At 48.8% G+C, this 24,363-nt stretch overlaps 1 protein-coding gene across 1 annotated transcript in view; it reads left to right on the forward strand.

The window, feature by feature from the left end:
* Positions 1–24,363, forward strand: part of LOC144773653 (tyrosinase-like) — a 192,887-nt gene that overhangs the window by 26,750 nt on the left and 141,774 nt on the right. Inside the window, exon 2 of the mRNA XM_078658802.1 lies at positions 11,692–11,813. The gene's annotated coding sequence lies outside the window, so the exon portion shown is untranslated. The remainder of the gene's footprint in view (positions 1–11,691; positions 11,814–24,363) is intronic.

The raw sequence follows: 24,363 nt of genomic DNA on the forward strand, positions 1-24,363 counted from the left end.
TTCATGCATGGACCACCATGCAAGTGGACATGCCTTTCAGAGGAATGCTTCATGCATGGGCTTCCATGCACATGGACACGCCTGACAGAGGGATGCTTCATGCATGGACCGCCATGCATATGGACACGCCTGACAGAGGGATGCTTCATGCATGGACCACCATGCAATTGGACATGCCTTTTAGAGGGATGCTTCATGCATGGGCTTCCATGCACATGGACACGCCTGACAGAGGGATGCTTCATGCATGGACCGCCATGCATATGGACATGCCTGACAGAGGGATGCTTCATGCATGAACCGCCATGCATATGGACACGCCTTTCAGAGGGATGCATCATGCATGGGCTTCCATGCACAAGGACACGCCTGACAGAGGGATGCGTCATGCATGGGCTTCCATGTATATGGACACGCCTGACAGAGGGATGCTTCATGCATGGACCGCCATGCATATGGACACGCCTGACAGAGGGATGCTTCATGCATGAACCGCCATGCATATGGACACGCCTGACAGAGGGATGCTTCATGCATGGACCACTATGCAAGTGGACATGCCTTTCAGAGGGATGCTTCATGCATGGGCTTCCATGCACATGGACACGCCTGACAGAGGGATGCTTCATGCATGGACCGCCATGCATATGGACACGCCTGACAGAGGGATGCTTCATGCATGAACCGCCATGCATATGGACACGCCTTTCAGAGGGATGCTTCATGCATGGGCTTCCATGCACATGGACACGCCTAACAGAGGGATGATTCAATCATGGGCTTCCATGCATATGGACACGCCTGACAGAGGGATGCTTCATGCATGGGCTTCCATGCACATGGACACGCCTGACAGAGGAATGCTTCATGCATGGGCTTCCATGCACATGGACACGCCTGACAGAGGGATGCTTCATGCATGGGCTTCCATGCACATGGACACGCCTGACAGAGGGATGCTTCATGCATGGACCGCCATGCATATGGACACGCCTGACAGAGGGATACTTCATGCATGAACCGCCATGCATATGGACACGCCTTTCAGAGGGATGCTTCATGCATGGGCTTCAATGCAAGTGGACATGCCTTTCAGAGGGATGATTTGCATATGGACATGCCTTTCAGAGGGATGCTTCATGCATGGGCTTCAATGCAAGTGGACATGCCTTTCAGAGGGATGCTTCATGCATGGGCTGCCAGGCACATGGACACGCCTGACAGAGGGATGCTTCATGCATGGACCGCCATGCATATGGACACGCCTGACAGAGGGATGCTTCATGCATGAACCGCCATGCATATGGACACGCCTGACAGAGGGATGATTCATGCATGGACCACCATGCATATGGACATGCCTTTCAGAGGGATGCTTAATGCATGGGCTGCCAGGCACATGGACACGCCTGACAGAGGGATGCTTCATGCATGGGCTTCCATCCACATGGACACACCTGACAGCAGGATGTGTCATGCATGGGCTGCCATGCAAATGGAGACTCCTGACTGAGAGATGCATCAAGCATGTGCTGCCAGACACATGGGCATGCCTGACAGCAGGATGTGTCATGCATGGGCTGCCATGCACATGGACACACCTGACAGAGGGATGCTTCATGCATGGACCACCATGCAAGTGGACATGCCTTTCAGAGGGATGCTTAATGCATGGGCTTCCATGCACATGGACACGCCTGACAGAGGGATGCTTCATGCATGGACCGCCATGCATATGGACACGCCTGACAGAGGGATGCACATGCATGGACCACCATGCAATTGGACATGCCTTTCAGAGGGATGCTTCATGCATGGGCTTCCATGCACATGGACACGCCTGACAGAGGGATGCTTCATGCATGGACCGCCATGCATATGGACACGCCTGACAGAGGGATGCTTCATGCATGAACCGCCATGCATATGGACACGCCTTTCAGAGGGATGCATCATGCATGGGCTTCCATGCACAAGGACACGCCTGACAGAGGGATGCTTCATGCATGGGCTTCCATGCATATGGACACGCCTGACAGAGGGATGCTTCATGCATGGACCACTATGCAAGTGGACATGCCTTTCAGAGGGATGCTTCATGCATGGGGTTCCATGCACATGGACACGCCTGACAGAGGGATGCTTCATGCATGGACCGCCATGCATATGGACACGCCTGACAGAGGGATGCTTCATGCATGAACCGCCATGCATATGGACACGCCTTTCAGAGGGATGCTTCATGCATGGGCTTCCATGCACATGGACACGCCTGACAGAGGGATGATTCATGCATGGGCTTCCATGCATATGGACACGCCTGACAGAGGGATGCTTCATGCATGGGCTTCCATGCACATGGACACGCCTGACAGAGGAATGCTTCATGCATGGGCTTCCATGCACATGGACACGCCTGACAGAGGGATGCTTCATGCATGGGCTTCCATGCACATGGACACGCCTGACAGAGGGATGCTTCATGCATGGACCGCCATGCATATGGACACGCCTGACAGAGGGATGCTTCATGCATGGGCTTCCATGCACAAGGACACGCCTGACAGAGGGATGATTCATGCATGGACCACCATGCATATGGACATGCCTTTCAGAGGGATGCTTCATGCATGGGCTTCCATGCAAGTGGACATGCCTTTCAGAGGGATGCTTCATGCATGGGCTGCCTGGCACATGGACACGCCTGACAGAGGGATGCTTCATGCATGGACCGCAATGCATATGGACACGCCTGACAGAGGGATGCTTCATGCATGAACCGCCATGCATATGGACACGCCTGACAGAGGGATGATTCATGCATGGACCACCATGCATATGGACATGCCTTTCAGAGGGATGCTTAATGCATGGGCTGCCAGGCACATGGACACGCCTGACAGAGGGATGCTTCATGCATGGGCTTCCATCCACATGGACACACCTGACAGCAGGATGTGTCATGCATGGGCTGCCATGCAAATGGAGACTCCTGACTGAGAGATGCATCAAGCATGTGCTGCCAGACACATGGGCACGCCTGACAGCAGGATGTGTCATGCATGGGCTGCCATGCACATGGACACACCTGACAGAGGGATGCTTCATGCATGGACCACCATGCAAGTGGACATGCCTTTCAGAGGGATGCTTTATGCATGGGCTTCCATGCACATGGACACGCCTGACAGAGGGATGCTTCATGCATGGACCGTCATGCATATGGACACGCCTGACAGAGGGATGCTTCATGCATGGACCACCATGCAATTGGACATGCCTTTCAGAGGGATGCTTCATGCATGGGCTTCCATGCACATGGACACGCCTGACAGAGGGATGCTTCATGCATGGACCGCCATGCATATGGACACGCCTGACAGAGGGATGCTTCATGCATGGACCGCCATGCATATGGACACGCCTGACAGAGGGATGCTTCCTGCATGGGCTTCCATGCACAAGGACACGCCTGACAGAGGGATGCTTCATGCATGGGCTTCCATGCATATGGACACGCCTGACAGAGGGGTACTTCATGCATGGACCGCCATGCATATGGACACGCCTGACAGAGGGATGCTTCATGCATGAACCGCCATGCATATGGACACGCCTGACAGAGGGATGCTTCATGCATGGACCACTATGCAAGTGGACATGCCTTTCAGAGGGATGCTTCATGCATGGGCTTCCATGCACATGGACACGCCTGACAGAGGGATGCTTCATGCATGGACCGCCATGCATATGGACACGCCTGACAGAGGGATGCTTCATGCATGAACCGCCATGCATATGGACACGCCTTTCAGAGGGATGCTTCATGCATGGGCTTCCATGCACATGGACACGCCTGACAGAGGGATGATTCATGCATGGGCTTCCATGCATATGGACACGCCTGACAGAGGGATGCTTCATGCATGGGCTTCCATGCACATGGACACGCCTGACAGAGGGATTATTCATGCATGGGCTTCCATGCATATGGACACGCCTGACAGAGGGATGCTTCATGCATGGGCTTCCATGCACATGGACACGCCTGACAGAGGGATGATTCATGCATGGGCTTCCATGCATATGGACACGCCTGACAGAGGGATGCTTCATGCATGGGCTTCCATGCACATGGACACGCCTGACAGAGGGATGCTTCATGCATGGGCTGCCATGCAAATGGAGACTCCTGACTGAGAGATGCATCAAGCATGTGCTGCCAGACACATGGGCACGCCTGACAGCAGTATGTGTCATGCATGGGCTTCCATGCACATGGGCACACCTGACAGAAGGATGCTTCATGCATGGACCGCAATGCATATGGACACGCCTGACAGAGGGATGCTTCATGCATGAACCGCCATGCATATGGACACGTCTGACAGAGGGATGATTCATGCATGGACCACCATGCATATGGACATGCCTTTCAGAGGGATGCTTAATGCATGGGCTGCCAGGCACATGGACACGCCTGACAGAGGGATGCTTCATGCATGGGCTTCCATCCACATGGACACACCTGACAGCAGGATGTGTCATGCATGGGCTGCCATGCAAATGGAGACTCCTGACTGAGAGATGCATGAAGCATGTGCTGCCAGACACATGGGCACGCCTGACAGCAGGATGTGTCATGCATGGGCTGCCATGCACATGGACACACCTGACAGAGGGATGCTTCATGCATGGACCACCATGCAAGTGGACATGCCTTTCAGAGGGATGCTTTATGCATGGGCTTCCATGCACATGGACACGCCTGACAGAGGGATGCTTCATGCATGGACCGCCATGCATATGGACACGCCTGACAGAGGGATGCTTCATGCATGGACCACCATGCAATTGGACATGCCTTTCAGAGGGATGCTTCATGCATGGGCTTCCATGCACATGGACACGCCTGACAGAGGGATGCTTCATGCATGGACCGCCATGCATATGGACACGCCTGACAGAGGGATGCTTCATGCATGAACCGCCATGCATATGGACACGCCTTTCAGAGGCATGCTTCCTGCATGGGCTTCCATGCACAAGGACACGCCTGACAGAGGGATGCTTCATGCATGGGCTTCCATGCATATGGACACGCCTGACAGAGGGATGCTTCATGCATGGACCGCCATGCATATGGACACGCCTGACAGAGGGATGCTTCATGCATGAACCGCCATGCATATGGACACGCCTGACAGAGGGATGCTTCATGCATGGACCACTATGCAAGTGGACATGCCTTTCAGAGGGATGCTTCATGCATGGGCTTCCATGCACATGGACACGCCTGACAGAGGGATGCTTCATGCATGGACCGCCATGCATATGGACACGCCTGACAGAGGGATGCTTCATGCATGAACCGCCATGCATATGGACACGCCTTTCAGAGGGATGCTTCATGCATGGGCTTCCATGCACATGGACACGCCTGACAGAGGGATGATTCATGCATGGGCTTCCATGCATATGGACACGCCTGACAGAGGGATGCTTCATGCATGGGCTTCCATGCACATGGACACGCCTGACAGAGGGATTATTCATGCATGGGCTTCCATGCATATGGACACGCCTGACAGAGGGATGCTTCATGCATGGGCTTCCATGCACATGGACACGCCTGACAGAGGGATGATTCATGCATGGGCTTCCATGCATATGGACACGCCTGACAGAGGGATGCTTCATGCATGGGCTTCCATGCACATGGACACGCCTGACAGAGGGATGCTTCATGCATGGGCTGCCATGCAAATGGACACGCCTGACAGAGGGATGCTTCATGCATGGGCTTCCATCCACATGGACACACCTGACAGCAGGATGTGTCATGCATGGGCTGCCATGCAAATGGAGACTCCTGACTGAGGGATGATTCATGCATGGACCACCATGCATATGGACATGCCTTTCAGAGGGATGCTTAATGCATGGGCTGCCAGGCACATGGACACGCCTGACAGAGGGATGCTTCATGCATGGGCTTCCATCCACATGGACACAACTGACAGCAGGATGTGTCATGCATGGGCTGCCATGCAAATGGAGACTCCTGACTGAGAGATGCATCAAGCATGTGCTGCCAGACACATGGGCACGCCTGACAGCAGGATGTGTCATGCATGGGCTGCCATGCACATGGACACACCTGACAGAGGGATGCTTGATGCATGGACCACCATGCAAGTGGACATGCCTTTCAGAGGGATGCTTTATGCATGGGCTTCCATGTACATGGACACGCCTGACAGAGGGATGCTTCATGCATGGACCGTCATGCATATGGACACGCCTGACAGAGGGATGCTTCATGCATGGACCACCATGCAATTGGACATGCCTTTCAGAGGGATGCTTCATGCATGGGCTTCCATGCACATGGACACGCCTGACAGAGGGATGCTTCATGCATGGACCGCCATGCATATGGACACGCCTGACAGAGGGATGCTTCATGCATGGACCGCCATGCATATGGACACGCCTGACAGAGGGATGCTTCCTGCATGGGCTTCCATGCACAAGAACACGCCTGACAGAGGGATGCTTCATGCATGGGCTTCCATGCATATGGACACGCCTGACAGAGGGGTACTTCATGCATGGACCGCCATGCATATGGACACGCCTGACAGAGGGATGCTTCATGCATGAACCGCCATGCATATGGACACGCCTGACAGAGGGATGCTTCATGCATGGACCACTATGCAAGTGGACATGCCTTTCAGAGGGATGCTTCATGCATGGGCTTCCATGCACATGGACACGCCTGACAGAGGGATGCTTCATGCATGGACCGCCATGCATATGGACACGCCTGACAGAGGGATGCTTCATGCATGAACCGCCATGCATATGGACACGCCTTTCAGAGGGATGCTTCATGCATGGACCGCCATGCATATGGACACGCCTGACAGAGGGATGCTTCCTGCATGGGCTTCCATGCACAAGGACACGCCTGACAGAGGGATGCTTCATGCATGGGCTTCCATCCACATGGACACACCTGACAGCAGGATGTGTCATGCATGGGCTTCCATGCACATGGACACGCCTGACAGAGGGATGCTGGAGAGGCAGCCCCTAGCCCAGCTGGGGCTCTGCTGACGGAAGCACAACACTTCCCCCACCTTACAAGGATGCTGGAAGCTAAGAGTAGGTCAATGTGGCATCTTCCAAGGGTTGGTGAACTCAGCATGACTCGTGAATCCGCACAGCTGTGGCAGCAGCTGGAGAATATTCTCCCACAGCACAAACATGGAATATTTCCTGCCACATATTCGTCTTTTGACCAGGCACGGTGCGTCCATTTGGGCATAGGGGCGTAGCCCCCTAAGCCCGGTGGACGCACCTGCGTGACACTGACAACAAGAGAGAAATAAAATAAAGCGCAGCGCTTCAATATAAGCGCAGCGCTTCAATCCGGGTTCCGGCCCGGGACACACCCGATGGAATAGGGAGTGTGCAGGGGGTGGGGCTGGCTGGCTGGTGGCTGAGTGACAGTCAGAGACAGAGTCTGCATCGACTGCGAGTCGATTCTGCGCATGAGGAATTTCGGGCTGAAACTAGCCCGAGCATGCGCGTTAGCGTGTTGTTCCCATTATAGAGGAAGAGAGTGACCGAAGGGGCCTGGGGGTGCTGCTTTAGCCGGGCCCAGTCGTTTGAATGGCGCCAGGGCGAGTAGTCTGTGTGCCCCCCTAGCCAATCCTGGCGCTTATGCAGCACCAGGATTGGCTGGTCCACCGTGCCGAAGGACAGGCAATCCATAATTGGATGCCGCGCGTGGGTGGGTGGCACACTGGGCTCAGGCTCAGCACTTTATCAATCATGGGCCAATCACTGTGACTTCAGCATGTGAAGCCATTCAGTGATTGGCCATGATTCGGGGACGTGTGCGCCGTGACGTTTCCTAGTTGCTTGCTGTGTACTTAAGTTTCTGTAGGGGGCGGGGGCTCCCTCTCTGTCTCGTGCGCACAGGCCAGGCAGTAGACCGTCACTTGACTTGACTCTAACTGAGTTCGTTGTTGACCGTCACTCGAGTTAGTAGTCTCACTGTCATCACAGTCTCAGAGATTCATTAGAGTCTAGTGACTGAGAGAGAGAGAATCGTCAATCGACTCATCGACTGAAGAATCGATCGGTTTCGAATACTATAAAAGTAGGTGCAGGTCGCGCTTGGGGGCAGGGCAGGCACATATATATGATTATGATGACATGATGTGAGGCCAGGGCAGGACAGCAAGCAGAGTCCGAGTGAAGAAGCAGCGGGGAAGCCGCATTGAACATTCTTGTCTTGACTGTCTGTGGCGTGTAGCCAGGGCCCAGGGCCTGCCTGAGTGAGGCCTAGGCTTAGCCTAGGCCTCACTCAGGCACTGGCAGGCCCTGGCTTGCTGGCCACACGCTTAGACTTCATCATCAGCGAGTGACTGTGGGTGGGCGGTGGGGTGCGGATGCAGGGGAGCGTCCTCCAGTGACTACTGCAGGCAGGTGTTGGTGGGTGAGCGGGGGAGGAACGGGACGGGACTGGTACGGGTAACGGTAAGGTGAGCTCGAGGCTTTGGGGGTGGACTCTGAGCAAGTGGGACTGAGTGGTGGACTGGGAAGGTAAGCGAAGCGAGGGCTTCTGGGCGCTGCTGGCGCCGGTAGGAGTATCTTCCAGGCACTGCTGGTCTGTTGGTGAGCGGGTGGGACTGGACTGGTGCAAGTTAGAGCCTAGAGGAGCGTGAGGCGTTGCAGGTGGAGGCGTCATGTTCGCCTTAACGCCTGTTAATGTGTTTTGAAACAGATCCCACGCGTCATCACCAAGTGGCAATGCAGCCTTTAAAAGTGATCCCCCTGCAACCTAACAATATCTAATCCCTCGTAGCTCATCTATGAATACCACTAATCATTCATGTGAATTCACCCCCCCCCCACCAAAGACCTCACCTAACTCCTAAGAATTTATCTACCACATAAAAGCTGGAGCAAATACATGGAATGGCTTCCTTGAGAGCACGAGATTAATCCCAAAAACCAACTATAACCCCTAAAAAATATACAGTGACCCTTTGTTACCGAGAGTGTGCTGCCCGGATAAAGCGCTCCAATGCTTTCTAAGGCATGGTAATATGCGCTAAATACATGCTATTGCGATACACCCCAGGTATGTTCCCTCTGTAGGAGCTCTGTCCCAGGCCTCACGTCCCCTCAGTGCCTCCTGCTGCCAGCTCTGCACCGCAGCACAAACACCTCTTTTTCTGTGCTCCTGGGGACAAGAGTAGGTTAAACGCTGCTCTCAGGGTGTAGGTTTGAAGCAGAGAGGGTGCTCAGGGAGCAGTGCTGGAGGAGGGTGGAGAGCTATTTTGGTGAGATTGTGTTTTCTCCTGACTGTCACTGCCGGCTGGTCCAATGGCTGCATCAGTGAATGGAAGCAAGCAGCTTTAAGACCTCACCGCCCTGCTTGGAGTCTGTCCCTCAGAAGGGCAGCACAGCTCACAGTGTCCATGGTGACATGCTGTAAGATGGCCCCGAGGACCTCGTGAGCGCACAGTGCTTCCCTTGGGAGACTCGGGCCGAGGGACTCTTTTCTCCGCGCATGTGGACATGCTGACAGTCGATGCACATGGAAACCTTTTTCGCTCTTGAGTGTCATTCTTGCTCTGTTGTCTGGGGTAAGGGCACAGGACTTCATGCCAGAGCAGTTCTTACAGGGAAAACAACATGTTTCCCGTTGATGGAGGCGGCGCATGGAAGGGTCAAAAGAAGCCCCAGGGGGCGTGTGCCTCGCCCCAGGGGCCCCCCTTGCGCCTTACAGAGAGGAGGCGATAGCGCGCTGCTGTGGTGCATGAGACACTGCATCTTTGCAGTGGGGGTGGCCCTGTAGCTCTGGAGGGTGATCAAGTGGCATGAAACGGTTCAAGAAATCGAGAGGCTTCTGGGCGCTACAGGTGCGAGAATGAGCGGGTGCACCTGGGCTGGTATAGGGAAGCGAGGGGATGGACGTTCCAGGAGGTAGCAGGCTGAGCGTGGGGCTTTATAACGTCCCGAAGTGAGGTGTGGGGTGGCCCAGCTAAAACAGAGGTTGCCGGATATTATAGTGACTTGCCTGCCTGTTATTACCCTGAGTATGGTTAGAGGGCAGAGTGGCCAGTTATGGTAATCTGTGGGCATATGATTTAAAATACCTTTGCAAAGTTAATTAGTGGGGCTTTACTTATCCCATGCTTCGCTGTTGATAAATCTCCTCTGGAATCTGGATATCATCTTGACATTTATAAAGCTCTTTAGGATGGCCGCCATACATTTTATACACTGAATATGCATTAGACGAGTTGAGACTGAGAGATGTTTGGGGCTGCGCAGTGCAGTCTGCGGGTGCCATTAGCATGTATTTATTTCCGTGTGGGTGGTTAACAGGTTTGAACCCTTTCTGGGTTGAGCAGTAAAGATGGAGAAGGCAGCTGGCTCACGAATCAGTGAGGCGTACATGTCATGTTTCACAGCGGTGCTTCATGGTGGAAGATGGTCTGGTCTCCCTTCCATTTGTTGCAGGGTGCTGAAGAGAGGTTTTCTTTCAGGGGACCTTTGGGCGACTTCACAAGTGGGGTGATTCTGTTCTCACGATAAGACATCGAACCTGCTGACAAGTTTGTACCCTTTAAATAAATTTTCAGGCCTTGCTCGTTTTAGATGTGTTCTTCTGTAAACCTGTTCGCCTTTTTTTTTAGCATTACGACAAGTTCTGGGGGACAAAATTAACTACTAATGCCAAATGGGCCTGCTCAAAACTATTCATTCCAATCCCGCCACCCCTCCCTCCTTTTCGCATCCGCTCGCTTCCAAAAAGTAAACCAGCTGTGAGGCTTTAAAATCACCTTGCATGCTGGCAGCGTGTCTCTTTTCGCCAACCAAAAAACAATTTTAACAAAACAAAACAATATGCTGACACACTCCCTTTCCAAGCTACATAAACCATTAAACCCTAAGAAACATAAGGCACGCTCCCTTTCAAATATGTGTAAAGCATAAATAAATAGACACCTATAACTAAGACATGCAGCCGTTCATCTCGTATATCCCCACATTAGTTGTCCTTTAAATGTAAAATTCTCTACAACATAGCTTAAAAACATTGGCAAAGGCGATAGCTCTGGCTGAATTCTTAAAAGGTCCCAAAGAGCAAGACCTATTGGCTATGGCAATGCTTGTTGTTCTTTATTGTGACATGTGGATGTTAAGGTAGTGCTAATGAGGTGAACCCAATGAGCAAACAAAATGTAACAGATACTATCACAAACTATGCTGCATCACACAGCATAATTTGCCTCTTCTTGCAGCATAATTTAATCAGCCGGCCACATACTCTATGTATCTAGTGAATTTCAAAAATGAAATGAGCACAGCTTTCTGGCTGCCAAACATCCTCAGGGAGAATTTATTTTGACCCCCGGTTGGAGCAAATGATGTAAATAGGTCGGTGAGTGACTGCTTTTGTCAGAGAGATCCTTTTGTTACTTGCAGTTTCTAAGTAAAAATCCTAACATACAACAGCGAGCTATTAACTGTCATCTAAGAGCTGGATGCAAACTGCAAGGAAAAAATTGGAGCGTTATGTTTTTTCCCCACAGTCTTTGTTTGATTACCCTACTGGCCTACTGTTTCAAAAATAAATTGTTATCTTTTCATTTTCAGCACCTGACAACCTGAAACATTACCGCATTTTGGAGCCATTTTTCAGCAAACAAAAAGAGGCCCCCAAACTCCTTTGCTGCTCTTTCACCCCGGCTACGACCCAGCAAACACCAGTGTTAAAGGTAAGGAAACTGATGCTATATTTTTTTGGTTATACTGTGGTTATACTGAATAAGCAGCTACCTATGTTATGCCAGCTATTAATGTAATAACTGCACTTTCACAATTGCTTTATTAACCTTCCTGCTTTCTCAAATTTGCTTGAAAATGCACGATTTTTCTTCTATTTTTTCAAACTTTTCTTGGGGGGGTAACCCCTCCAACCCCCTTTTGGGGTTCGGGCTCGCGAGCTGCGGTCGCTCGCTACGGTGCTGTATGCAAATCACTTTGCGCCCCACTGCTTTCAAATGTCACCCACCGCCCCTGCTTTTGACCCATGTTCATTACACAGTGCCGCATATTGACCTGCATTGTGGTATATTCTGCTTGTTCAGTATTGTTCTCCTTCTGGATGCACACTCACAAGGATTGTAGCAGTATCACACGCCCCACAGCCTCTGCTCAGGGGCTTTGATGTCTGAGTCATGAGACATGGGTGGACTGTTCACCATAGAGTCAATCCAGGCAGGTCTCTTCTGAGACAGCAGAAATATGTGCTGTATGCCCAACGGCCAAGCACAAAAGAAAGTAACTCGGGCAACATTTATCAACACTTTTCCCAGAGAAATGTCATCAAAGTAGCACACACGGGCACAGAGTGGCGACGTGGGATTCACTTTCAAGCCCAAAACCAGTTTTGCACTGGACGAGAGCCCAGAAATAAAGCAAACGGCGCTGAGTGCTACTGTGTGCCAAGAGGGCGTTCCATGGGTGGGGCATGGGTGCTCCCAGGCCCCCACCCATGGCTTCTGATACGAAGCCTCATCTGCGAACATTTAAATAAAGGGCTGTAACCCCAGAAGTGCACCTCTTAGAGTCAAGTGCAAGGCTGGAGAAAAGATATTTTTTTCCTACATTTTGCTATCTTTGTACAGCACACATACAAAGGGTGGGACAATTGTAATTTACGTCTATACATAATACTTTACACTGGAAGGACGCCCTCCCTGTGCAAAACCCATGCTAGACTCACACAGACACGTTTGTACTATAGTGCAAAGGTGGGTGTATGCCACGCAACTGTACGAAAGTGTGCCCCAAGGGGGGGTGGGCGTGGACTGCGGCAGCGCCATATCTCAGTAGATAAGCTGCGGTCATGCCCTCTGCCTTTCACTCAACATGATATTTGGAAATGCTGGAGGTTTTGAAACTTTGCTGCATTGCAAGGAATAATCAATAAATGTGGCCCTTCGTGCTATGCCCAGAAGAGTTTATGTCCCGTGTGGTACGTGGAAAGGCAAGTAGCAAACAACACGTCACTGCTTGCTCATAGTGCAGTTTAAGAGCATATTAAACAGTACAGCATATTGGCCTCTTACCCAGCTTCTGGTTAGGAGGTGCAGATGTTATGGCATCTGTGCTGGTGGCCTGCTGTACAGAAAATAATAACCTGATCTGTTCAGCCTGATGCGGGCTTGTTAGCTGAGTACCTGATCTGTTCACCCACGTGCGGCCGTGGGCTGGTTAGCTGAGTACCTGATCTCTTCACCCAGCTGCTGGCTGGTTAGCTAAATACCTGTTCTGTTCACCCAGGTGTGGTCTGATTGGCTGAGTACCTGGTTTGTTCACCCAGCTTCTGGCTGATTAGCTGACTACCTGATCTGTTCACCCAGCTTCTGGCTGGTTAGCTGACTACCTGATCTGTTCACTCAGGTGCGGGCTGGATAGCTGAGTACCTGATCTGATCACCCAGGTGCGGGCTGGTTAGCTGAGTACCTGATCTGTTCCCCCAGGTGTGGGCTGGTTAGCTGACTAACTGATCTGTTCCCCCAGGTGTGGGCTGATTAGCTGACTAACTGATCTGTTCACCAAGTTGCTGGCTTGTTAGCTGGGTACCTGTTCTTTTCACCCAGGTGCGGGCTGGTTAGCTGAGTACCTGATCTGATCACCCAGGGGTGGGCTGGTTAGCTGAGTACCTGATCTGTTCCCCCAGGTGTGGGCTGGTTAGCTGACTAACTGATCTGATCACCAAGTTGCTGGCTTGTTAGCTGGGCACCTGATCTGTTCACCCAGGTGCGGGCTGGTTAGCTGAGTACCTGTACTTCTTCACCAACATTTAGGCAAATACCAGGTGTAGGAAATGTGCCTAAATACACCCCTGCGGTCACAAGTGGAATGTCCCGGATTGGAAAGAAGCAGTATGTGTCACAGCCCTCCACTCTAACACCCACACAACAAAGTGCATTCAGCTGCAGTTACTTTCCTTTCTGTGCTGTCACTTGAGTGACAGCGCAGACACCCAATGGACACCCCCCAGCAGCAGCTTGGTCCCATCACCCTCCTCGTCACCGCTGAACTCTTGCTCTGACATTTCAGGGCGCAGGAGGTACATAAAGTGTTCACAGAAACAAAATGCAGGTGTATACCCTTTTTATGGCGAAGCTTTGTCTGGCAGTATGTCGCGCAAAGTTTTCACGCAAACACGCACCTCATGTAAAAACATCTTATGGCATAGCGGCAAGAGGCTGGTTGGAGAAAACAATGGGGCAGATTTATGTTGGGAATGCGCCACGTTTGCGTCACGCGCACTGGCGCATCCCTGGGGATGCGCCAGTTATCATAAATCTGCCCCAATGTCTCTTGGAGAGATCTTCTCACCATGAATTAGTGTCTTGTGTGCAAAACGTACCCAAGACCTGAGTAGGTCGTAATTTCAATTATTTTCAAGATTTACTTGAATTTTGTCCTCGTAATCCAGATCCCTTCCAGGCCAGCTGCTGAGAGCCCACTCCTAGAGGCAGCGGGGGGGGGCGAGGGGGCATTACTGCTTCCGGAAAGGGCCTCCTCTCAGCCTCCACATTTTTTCTTGCGATTTGCATCGCTGTAACAGGTAACAAAATAAAACAAGATGAGCAAAGTTGTGAGGTCACTGACCACTACTAGCTGAGACACATTTGTGGGTTGCAGGATAATCACCAGAGATTCTGTGCTGTCCAGGCAGCTCCCAGGGAAGTTGAACGTTTTTCCTCAATTTGCTTGGCTGCCACTAAGACTGTTGTATTTGCTGTTTACGTTGTATTTTGAAAAATAGTGTGATTTTTCAATTTGTCTGACCGCTGCTACACCTTTCGTGCATCGTCAAAATTGTGAATTTTGCCAACGCCCACATTTGGGCCTGTGGCAGCATTTCCTGCCCAAAATGTTTTTTGACACAATTATGTTAAAAGAGGAATTTATCAATATTTCCCCACACAGAAATGTACATTTAAAGAATTTTATTGCCTGCTTTTCTTTTCTTAAATCATTGCAAACTGTTTGAAATTGACAAACTTTGCAAAATTGAAAAACCTTCATGAAATTCTGGGAGGGACACCTCTCAATGCCTCGCCTTTTAAGTATGCTCTCCCTCTGAAGTGACTGCTCCCTGGTGTCACCTGCTTTTAGCTGTCTCTAGGTGAAGGTTTCTGGTGAACCATAAGTACCACCAGTATCCTGTTTCAGATGTAGATAATGAAGTCTATTTAAAATGTACCTGGAGCCTTTGAGGTATCCTTACAGTGAATCTGTAAGAAATGGGATTATTAATTGAGGGGGTGGACGTCCCTCTCTTGCAACAAGCACTATCCTTGTCAGGGTGAACCACAAACGTCACTAAATGTGGTAGCTTGGCACAAAGCAGTCAGGTTTAGCATAGAGGAAATGTCTAAAGTATTTATGCAAGACACAAACACTAATAAATTGAAAAACCAAGCAAAATCCCAAACCTACTGATCAAAATACAGTACATTTTGATAAACAAATATATGATATCAACACCTGGTTGTGCCAGACTGGGGAAAGTCACATATTCAGACTGCGGTGGAGAGTGGACCAGACACAGGGACCAAGTGAGTCCAGCTGACAAAATGTACCTTCTCAAACTCCGGCGCGAAGAGTTCTATTCGCAGCGGAAGAGGCTGCAAGGAGAAGGGGAAGCATCGCAGATGGCTGTAGTGCTAAGAGCAGGCCGAGTGGCATCGGCTGTCATCACTGTAGAACAATGAGCTGGTAGGGAATCACAGTTGGTTGTTGCTAGAGCTTTGCGTTGTTGCTGGAGCCTTGCGTTGGCAGCCGCCACGGGCTGTCGTTGTAGCACAGAGTGCAGATCTCATATTTTCGCCCATAGCTGTTGGTGAAGTGTTTGGTTTACTGGAGTTTGGCAGTCATCACCGGTGAGAGTCTCGGAAGGATAAGACCTATTCACAGTCACGAAGAACCTAAAACATCAGGATTTTTCCTTGCCTTGAAGAGGAGTACATCTGATGCAGCCAACGGTCAAGGACCAGGGGAGGCACCTCTTGGGGATCAGGGACTCACTCTAGCAGAGGCCAGCAGGGCTCGGACAGCTTCAGTAGAAGGTCCAGTTACAGTTAGGCAGCTGGGCAGTTGCAAGTAGTGCTTTTGAGCTTGTTGTGCCCTGTAGCTCAGACAGGTCAGCCATCTACCCTTGGAGTCCCTAGCCTAGGAAGAAAGGAGCAGTTCCAGTCTTCCTTCCCAGAGAGAAAGGCCGTCCTCAAGCAGCAGGGCAGTCCTCTGGGTGGCAATGCCGCCCTTCTTCTGTTATGTTACAAGTCCAGGATTGTACCAAGGAGTGGCCCAGGAGGTCCAGTATGTCTGTGATCCAGCGTGGCTCTCTAACCACCTTTGATATTCAATTCACGTAACCCAGATGTAACCAATATTTACTCATCGGTGGGGCCCATAACACTGCGAGTCACACATGCGCACACACATTACATCTGAATCAATGACAAAAGAGGTAGAGCTGCTGGTTAGCGGGATACCTAGTATTTATACTATGTACATTATATACATTTACTTTATTCTATATATGCTAACATGTTACCTGGAAAACTCTACACCAAGGCACTCCACTATTTGGTCAATAGATCATCTAGTAGAAGTTAGTTGATGGAGATCAAGGCCAGTTTAATCATAGTAATCCACATAAATGGTAAAACTTTATTTTATCATGACATTTTAATTAAATAAAACCATAACTCAAGTTTAAATTTTTATATTTATCTTTATCTATTCATTCAGGAAATGGAAATCTTAGTTTATTCAAACAAGTAAGAATTTAGCCATTTATTTAGTACATGTTGAAGAAATGAAAATTGGAAATCATATTAACTAGCTCTTTTACAAAGTAATAACAGAGTTGCACAAGTTCAATCTGCCTCTCCATTCTCCTCAATGTCTCAAAGCAAAATCTCTGCATTCGGTCATCTTCATTGCTCCAAAAATTAAAGTCCAAATATTTCAAAGTCTCTAGCACCATAAAAGTAGTTCAAACCTATAGCATGTTGTGGTGCAAAATAATTCCAAAGAGCAAGCTTTTTACCCTTTTCGAACAAGATCTTTTGTACCCTTTTCCACTAACTATCTAACTAAAATTGAAACTTTTAGGGTCCATAGTTCATTCTGATTGGTCCAATTTGTGGAGTGACAACAATCACCTCATCCATCCTTGGCAGAACCGGTTTTCCAAAATGGATAGTCATTCTCATCCTTTTACATGGATGTTATCTCCGTTTTACACTTTGTCATTCAGTTCAACCGCAACATGGTTTTCCGTTCCCGCCCGGAGGGAGAGAACGAGTGCTGAGACTGGGAGGTGAAGCCAGGAGGCCACAGGGAACATGCTTTGCCGAGCCACGCCCCCGGAGGAGCGTGCCTGACTCAGCGCTCCTTGAGAAAGGGTGATCCTCGCCCGAAATGCATTGGAGCATCTTTGTTGATATCTTCAATGTCGGAAAAATGTGATGAAATTTTGAAGTGAATGCGATGAATTGAATCCACATTTATCAACTTCAAATGAACTATAAATAAACGAATCGTAAACTCAAAGGAGTCAGTCTTTTTTGACGTGTGGAAAAGTAAATTTTGCCATGTTCTGTGTCCCTACGTGTCATCCATCATATGTTATGTGTGCATGATTAAATATGCATATGTATTCCCCATGTCCGATTAATGACGCAATTACAGTTGTGTCCACCTCTAGTATGCCAGTTTCCAGTCTTCGTGAGTACTACGAATATCAGGCCTATGTAAAGCTACGTTGCCACGTTTTTCAGTGTGCACGTTATTCTATTGTAAAGTCCCCGTTTCTAGGCCTCAAAAGGGCCTGGACACCAGATTCAGCTCCTGTCTCCTGAAACCTCGCTGAGGAGCGATACAGCCCCCACCTGTATCCTCGACCCTTCACTTACATCCTGCCTTGCAGTGCCTGGCTCTGCCTCTGAGTCTGCCAAAAGTATGTTATAGTTCCAGTTATCAGTTCAGTCCTCCTTCTCTGCATTCCTAAGCTACTGAATTGCATCAATAGTTTCCGTCATTGTCTAGCCTTCACGTCTCCACGTTAGAGAAATACTGTATTTAATGGTCATTTAATATTCTTCATCACGCACTACATGTAGAATAATGCATGGTCCAGTCTTAGAATCAAGTCAGCCTTTCCTCTCCCGACTTCTAGTTTATATCAACATGTTCTCTAAACATCAGATACTAGATACTGTTTAGGTACATGTCGCCCTGACTCTCCAGACTTCAGTCTCTGCTCCTAGCACAGAGTTCATAGCCCCCAGCTTCTCCTAGTGATACGTCATTGCTAGTTTGCGCGCACCATCAGGTTAGAGGTCCCGGCTCCTTAGGTAGCCCCCTCCATGGTTTCCGCCCTATTCATGACATATTCTGTTACGTTTGCATCACATGTCTATGTATACGCCCAGTTACACCTACTTTCGCCCTTATCTTTCGCGACTGCTACGCGTCACGCCTTCTGCTCCACCCACTGCTACGCCTACTGCAATGTAATGCTATGTGTTTGCGTTATGTATATATGCTCATGTATTGTTATTAAAAGTCAGCGCGCTCATCCCAGACCCAGCCCCAGCAGCTGCTGGGCCCTGCCATTCTATTCCTATGCAGGTTGTCCTGTTCCTGTCCTTATGCTGTATTAAACCTGCAAAACTCCTACTACCTCGAATCTTGACTCTTATTTATTGAGCTATCTGTTATGATATATGTCTAGTCAAAAAGAGAGGTATTATTTATTTATTTACCACAGACGAACCAGAGGGAGTGCCCACCGCTGGGATGTGCACACAAGTTGTGTGCCCACGTTGTTAATACTAGTCTATTGCGTGTATACAGTCAGTGTATTCAGACTTATCTTGAACAAAATGATTGTGATACTACCAACTGTTTTATTGTGGTGATTGTGCTTGACATAGAGTTGCCAATTTAGATGCTTTGGGTACTATGTAAAGTGTAATGGTAATTGGTTGGCCATGATTGATGTTTGCCTTACTAGTAAAGTCCCTAGTGATGTGCACTGGCTGTGCCAGGGTTAGTAATGCAAAGGCGCGTGGAGAAGGGAACTCAGGCCTGCAGTGTAGGGTCTGCGCACAGTTCGCTAAGTTAGCATGTTGTCCTGACAAGTGCAGCCACTTGTCAGGCCTTACTTTCCCTTTTTCATACACATTGGGCAGCCCTGTGGTAGGTCCTGGGTATCCCCTGGGCAGGGTGCAGTTTTTCGTAAAAGGCGGGACACATACTAAGGTGTGTGTTATGTCCTGACAGTGAAAAACACTCCATTTTGTTTTTCACTGCTGAAAGGCCATCCTGCCCATAGGACAGATTGGGGAAGACTGGGTGTTGTGTTTGTTAGCCTACTTTCCTATAAGTTCAAAATGGAGAGGTGAAGTTTAGTATGTATGAACTCACAGTGTCATTACATATCTTTCTGTGAAAGTGGTTTTTTCAGTGTGTTTTCAGAAACCACTCTTTTAGAAAGTGGCTGAGTTTTGTGCTTTAAGCATTTCTGTGTGTCTCTGCTGAATGTGGATTGACTGTTTGGATCTGAGAGGTGAGAGGAGCTTGGAAAGGTCTAGACCCAGGGAGGGGTTGAGATGGCACCAGGCTGCCCGGCATCTGGAGAGTAGGGGGAGGAGAAGCCCGGGAGGTGAAAATGCCTGGGCTGGTGCTATAAACTAATTGAACTATCTCCTGCTGAGTGATTAAGGATCCAGACCCCCAGTATCAAAGGGAAAAAGGTGACACTGGAAGGGAGACACCCAGATCTAATTTAGGCAGGGGTCAGGGACCCCTGAGCACAACGAACTTCAAAGACATGAAGGGGTATAACTAAGAGAACTGAAACTCTTAGAATTTGGTGTCATTTTGAATTGTAAAATAGACAGGTTGAGTCTGCAAAGGCTTTGACCTATTTAGTGGTCAAGGAGAACCTCTGCCAAGGAAGAAGTTGCTAAAGAGACTGCTGGATAGGACTAACCCTTGCTTTGTGATCTGGGGCTGGCCTGCAGTTGGTAGCTTTTACTAAGGAAGAGACTGAAGGGACATTGCAGTGGGTGGTGTCCCCCCCTCTTGAACAGGACTGTGCTTTGTGCTGTGTCCTGAACCCCAATGGCCCGAGGTGAGCTGGCTCCCTGTTTGGAAATACAGGAACATACAAATTTCTGGAGAAGTCCCAAGCAACGTGGTGTGCACATGATTTTGCAGCCTGAGACTCTTGTAAGTTTTGCCTTGTGATCGTGGGCACAGAGGAGTAAACTCAGTCACAGAGGCGCAGAGTGAATGTCGTGGTGCAGCCAAGGCATTGGTGAAGAGCGCCTGGTCATCGTGTTCCCTGGATAAGAGGTGAGACTCGGATGCGCTGGGTGCTTGTCGTGATGCAGCCGAGGCCTTGGTGAAGAGCGCCTGGTCATCATGTGCACTGGGAGAAGAGGTGAGACTCAGATGCGCAGGGTGCGTGTCGCGGTGCAGCCAAGGCATTGGTGAAGAGCACCTGGTCATCGTGTGCACCAGAGAAGAGGCGAGTCTCGGGCACTCAAAGTGTGTGTCGAGGTGCAACCAGAGGCGCTGGTGAGGAGTGCCTGGGTAGTGTGTGCACCGAAATCAAAGTAAGTCTCCACAGTGCTGAGTGCAGCTCTTGGTGTCCACTGAGACCGCCTGAAGGAGGGCCAGGTCATTGGGCCCTCGGAGTAAAACAGTAGCGGCCCGGACCGGCAACCCCAGAGGAGCTGAGCCGCCAGCCCGAACTCGCCGTGACCATTGACGAAGTTCCGGATCAAGGCCCAAGTCACTGAAGGAGGAGAGGAGAGTGGGGTCGCACCACCCCAAGCAACGTGGATCACCACGCTCTCGGCCTCTCGCTTCTATCAGCTGCGCGACCCTATTGCTTCGGCTCAAATCAAGACCTGTGCTGGCCCAAGGAGGGGCAGTACTGGGGCCGGAGTGCGAATCAGTACTTTTTTGTCATCATTGATCCATGTTGGGGGCAACTGTTAACGGAGCACCTAGACTGTCACATTACACTTTGCATTATTGCTGCTAACGAACTATTGAACTGTCGTATGACGCCTGTCCTTATTTGTGCCTGACAAACTACATGCTTGGTGCGTTATTTTTCCCTTGCAGAGTACATGATTATAACGTGGCACATTGCATTATTTCTTCATTGCAGAGTTCATGATTGTAGCGTGACGCATTGTTTTCTTTCTTCCTTGAACAGGTCATGCTGGTAGTGATACGCATTGCAGTATTCCTTCTATTGCAAAGTACATGACTGTGGCGCAACGTATGGCATTGTTTCTCTATTGTACAGTGCAGGAGTATATCGTTACGCATTGCAGTATTTCTTTTCTTTTGCAACATGTGTGATTCTAGCAATACGACCTGCCTAATCTTTTGGAAACGGTTAGAAGTAAGCTTACTGTTGGTTAGAAGCAGTGATTGGGATTACAATATATGTTGGTTTTGTATCTTGTGGTCATATAGTATATCTTCTTATATAAAGATTATACTTGTTTTATAAAAACTTGTGTGGAGTCTATTTGTGGTGACATCATTGGGTTGCTGTGAGTGTGGTTGCACATACTGTACACTCGTGCCTGGGGGAAACGCCTGGCTGCTCGTGCCAAGCAACTAAGGGGGTGAGCGGGGCTAGCTCAGATGGTGTCCTTACTTAGCCTAACGTTGAAACAAGGGGGTCCAGATCCCGCACCTGGCGACAGCGGTGTGGGACAGGGACTCCCGCCTCCAGCATTTGGTTGTGGCGGTGAGGGATACAGACCCCCACTTCCAAAAATGCTACTGCGTGATGAAATGAAAACAATAAGTGTAACTCAAATGTGATTCGAAACAAATACAACCTAAAACACCAGTAAGTTCCCTTGTGTCGGAATACGATGAACTGGTGATACCTGTGGGTAAAATAGAGAAAGTGATCAAAATGCCTGTTTCTGATCAGCTTATACTCAGTGAGTCATTACTACTCATCAGTGCGTTTTTTGAATTTGAATTTGTATGAAGTGAACTTACCCTTAGTGAATGAGTAAGAAACCTCACCTCACCTGGCAACAGTTCAGGATGGGAGGCACCGCTCTAGAGAAAAAAGGTTGGCAGGGATCAGACACAAAATTATAAACAAGTCTACTCGCAGCTTAGTGAATTTGTAATCAATTTGTTCACATTGTAATCCTATCCAGTATCGAATGCGGGAATTCACAGAAATTACCATGGTCATACAAAGTTTAACATGTATATACATTCCCAGTCAAGGTGTGATATGCTAAGAGTTTATTACATGTGTTTACAAGCTTATAACAGCAAAATGCTGTACAAAGATGAAACTGTTAGGGTACAATCCATTGCTTTGTACCAATTGAAAGCTTGGGAGTAATAGAATATTACAGTGCAGTGTGGATTACTCCTTTATGAAGCCATACAGAAGGTAAGGTCAACGCCTAAGATTTATATTATGTAAGCGCATATGTCGTAGTCTATGGTTCTTTATTATATGCCAAAAAATCATCTGGCGCCAAAACATACTGGTGATCGTGTGCCATATATTGGGTATTCATATACGTGCCTCCCAATGTTATAGAAACCAGTAGTATGGGTCTTATGTTTTAAATGTCCCACACACCGCCGGTATCTAACAAGAAAAACCGTCAGTCGCCAGACTAGCAATATCATTTATTAAGAAATTGCCCCAAATCATGTTTATAAATGGAAGACTAGCGCATATTTCACAGGCTCTTCTTATGTGGTGGTATGTATCAAGAAAGAATCAAAGTAAAAACGACAGTTGCCAGACCAGAAATACAATTCAATTAGACATTTCCCCAGAGTAGCATTTTGACCCCTTGGATGCTCATGACAGCCCCGGCCGTCATGCGTCACAGTGGGCGTGTGCGGAGGACGTCCGGGGGCCGTCCGAATCCCGCCCACTTTAAAAAAAAAACCTGCACAGCGCGAAAATTTGCAGTGCATGGAAGGGGTTAAATGGAACCAGCGGCGTAACTAACGCATAGTATAAGGATTCTTCCTATGTGCTTACCTGTCCGTCGGTACCCCGGGCTTCAAGAAGCATCAACCGGAGGTAACAAGCGGTAGGTTAGAATGAGGTTTATATACCCCGTCTGTGGCAGCCCCGCACCGGTGGTCCTATTTGTCCTAATTTCCTGAAAGCATGGCTTGCAGTGATGACGCCCATGCATTAAACTACCATCAAGCTCACGGGCTCATGGGAGTTGTAGTGTTGGATGTTTTCTCTGTAACTTGGCAAATATAAAAACGTATGGCTAAAAATAAAATGGGTTCTAAAAGTCTAACATAATGTGAATGCTCATCCTGCCACATTCTAACTATTATATAATGTAGGATAGCATCAATAACTGAGAATGAGTAATTATGTGGGAGCCTCCCAAAACATAATGTCGCTTGTAAATATGCCAACTGTAAGAGATTAGGTCTGTATGCACCGCATCAATGTACAAAGCACATCAACTTTAACATTGTGATGTTTTTCTGCGTGCAATTTAGGTACAAATGACAACATTGTTAACACGGTGATGCAAATAATCATGAATTATTAATCCTTGATACCGCTCATCAATTACTTTGGGCCCGATTCACAGAACTAGCTTAAGACAAAACCCTAAACTTACTACTTTTGGTATTCACAGAAGGCATTTAGTAGAAGTAAAGTTAGGATTTTGTCTTAAGTTTGACTTAAATTTGACTTAAAACAGACTTAAGGTAGTCTTAAGACAAGCTTAAGACAAATGTAGGACAGACTTAAGACAGGTTCAAGACAGTCTTAAGACAAACTTAGGAAAGACGTAAGACAGACTTAAGACAGACTTAAGACAGACTTAAGACAAACTTAAGACAAACTTAGGACAGACTTAAGACAGACTTAAGACAAAATCCTAACTTCACTACTACTAAATGCCTTCTGTGAATACCAAAAGTAGTAAGTTTAGGATTTTGTCTTAAGTTAGTTCTGTGAATCGGGCCCTCTCTGTAAAAAGCACATAAATCACTAGATACAATCTTATCAGACACACGCTTCAATATATTATGTTAAACAATGAGAATGAGGTCAGCCATGGAATTAATTAGGAACTCAGGCCCAGATGTAGGTAAATCTAATTTACTGACTCATAAATACCGAATTTTACCGATTCGGTATTTATGAATCGGTAAATTAGAAGGAGGCAGATG

This window comes from Lissotriton helveticus, chromosome 8, assembly GCF_964261635.1.
Source record: "Lissotriton helveticus chromosome 8, aLisHel1.1, whole genome shotgun sequence".
NCBI lineage: Eukaryota > Metazoa > Chordata > Amphibia > Caudata > Salamandridae > Lissotriton > Lissotriton helveticus.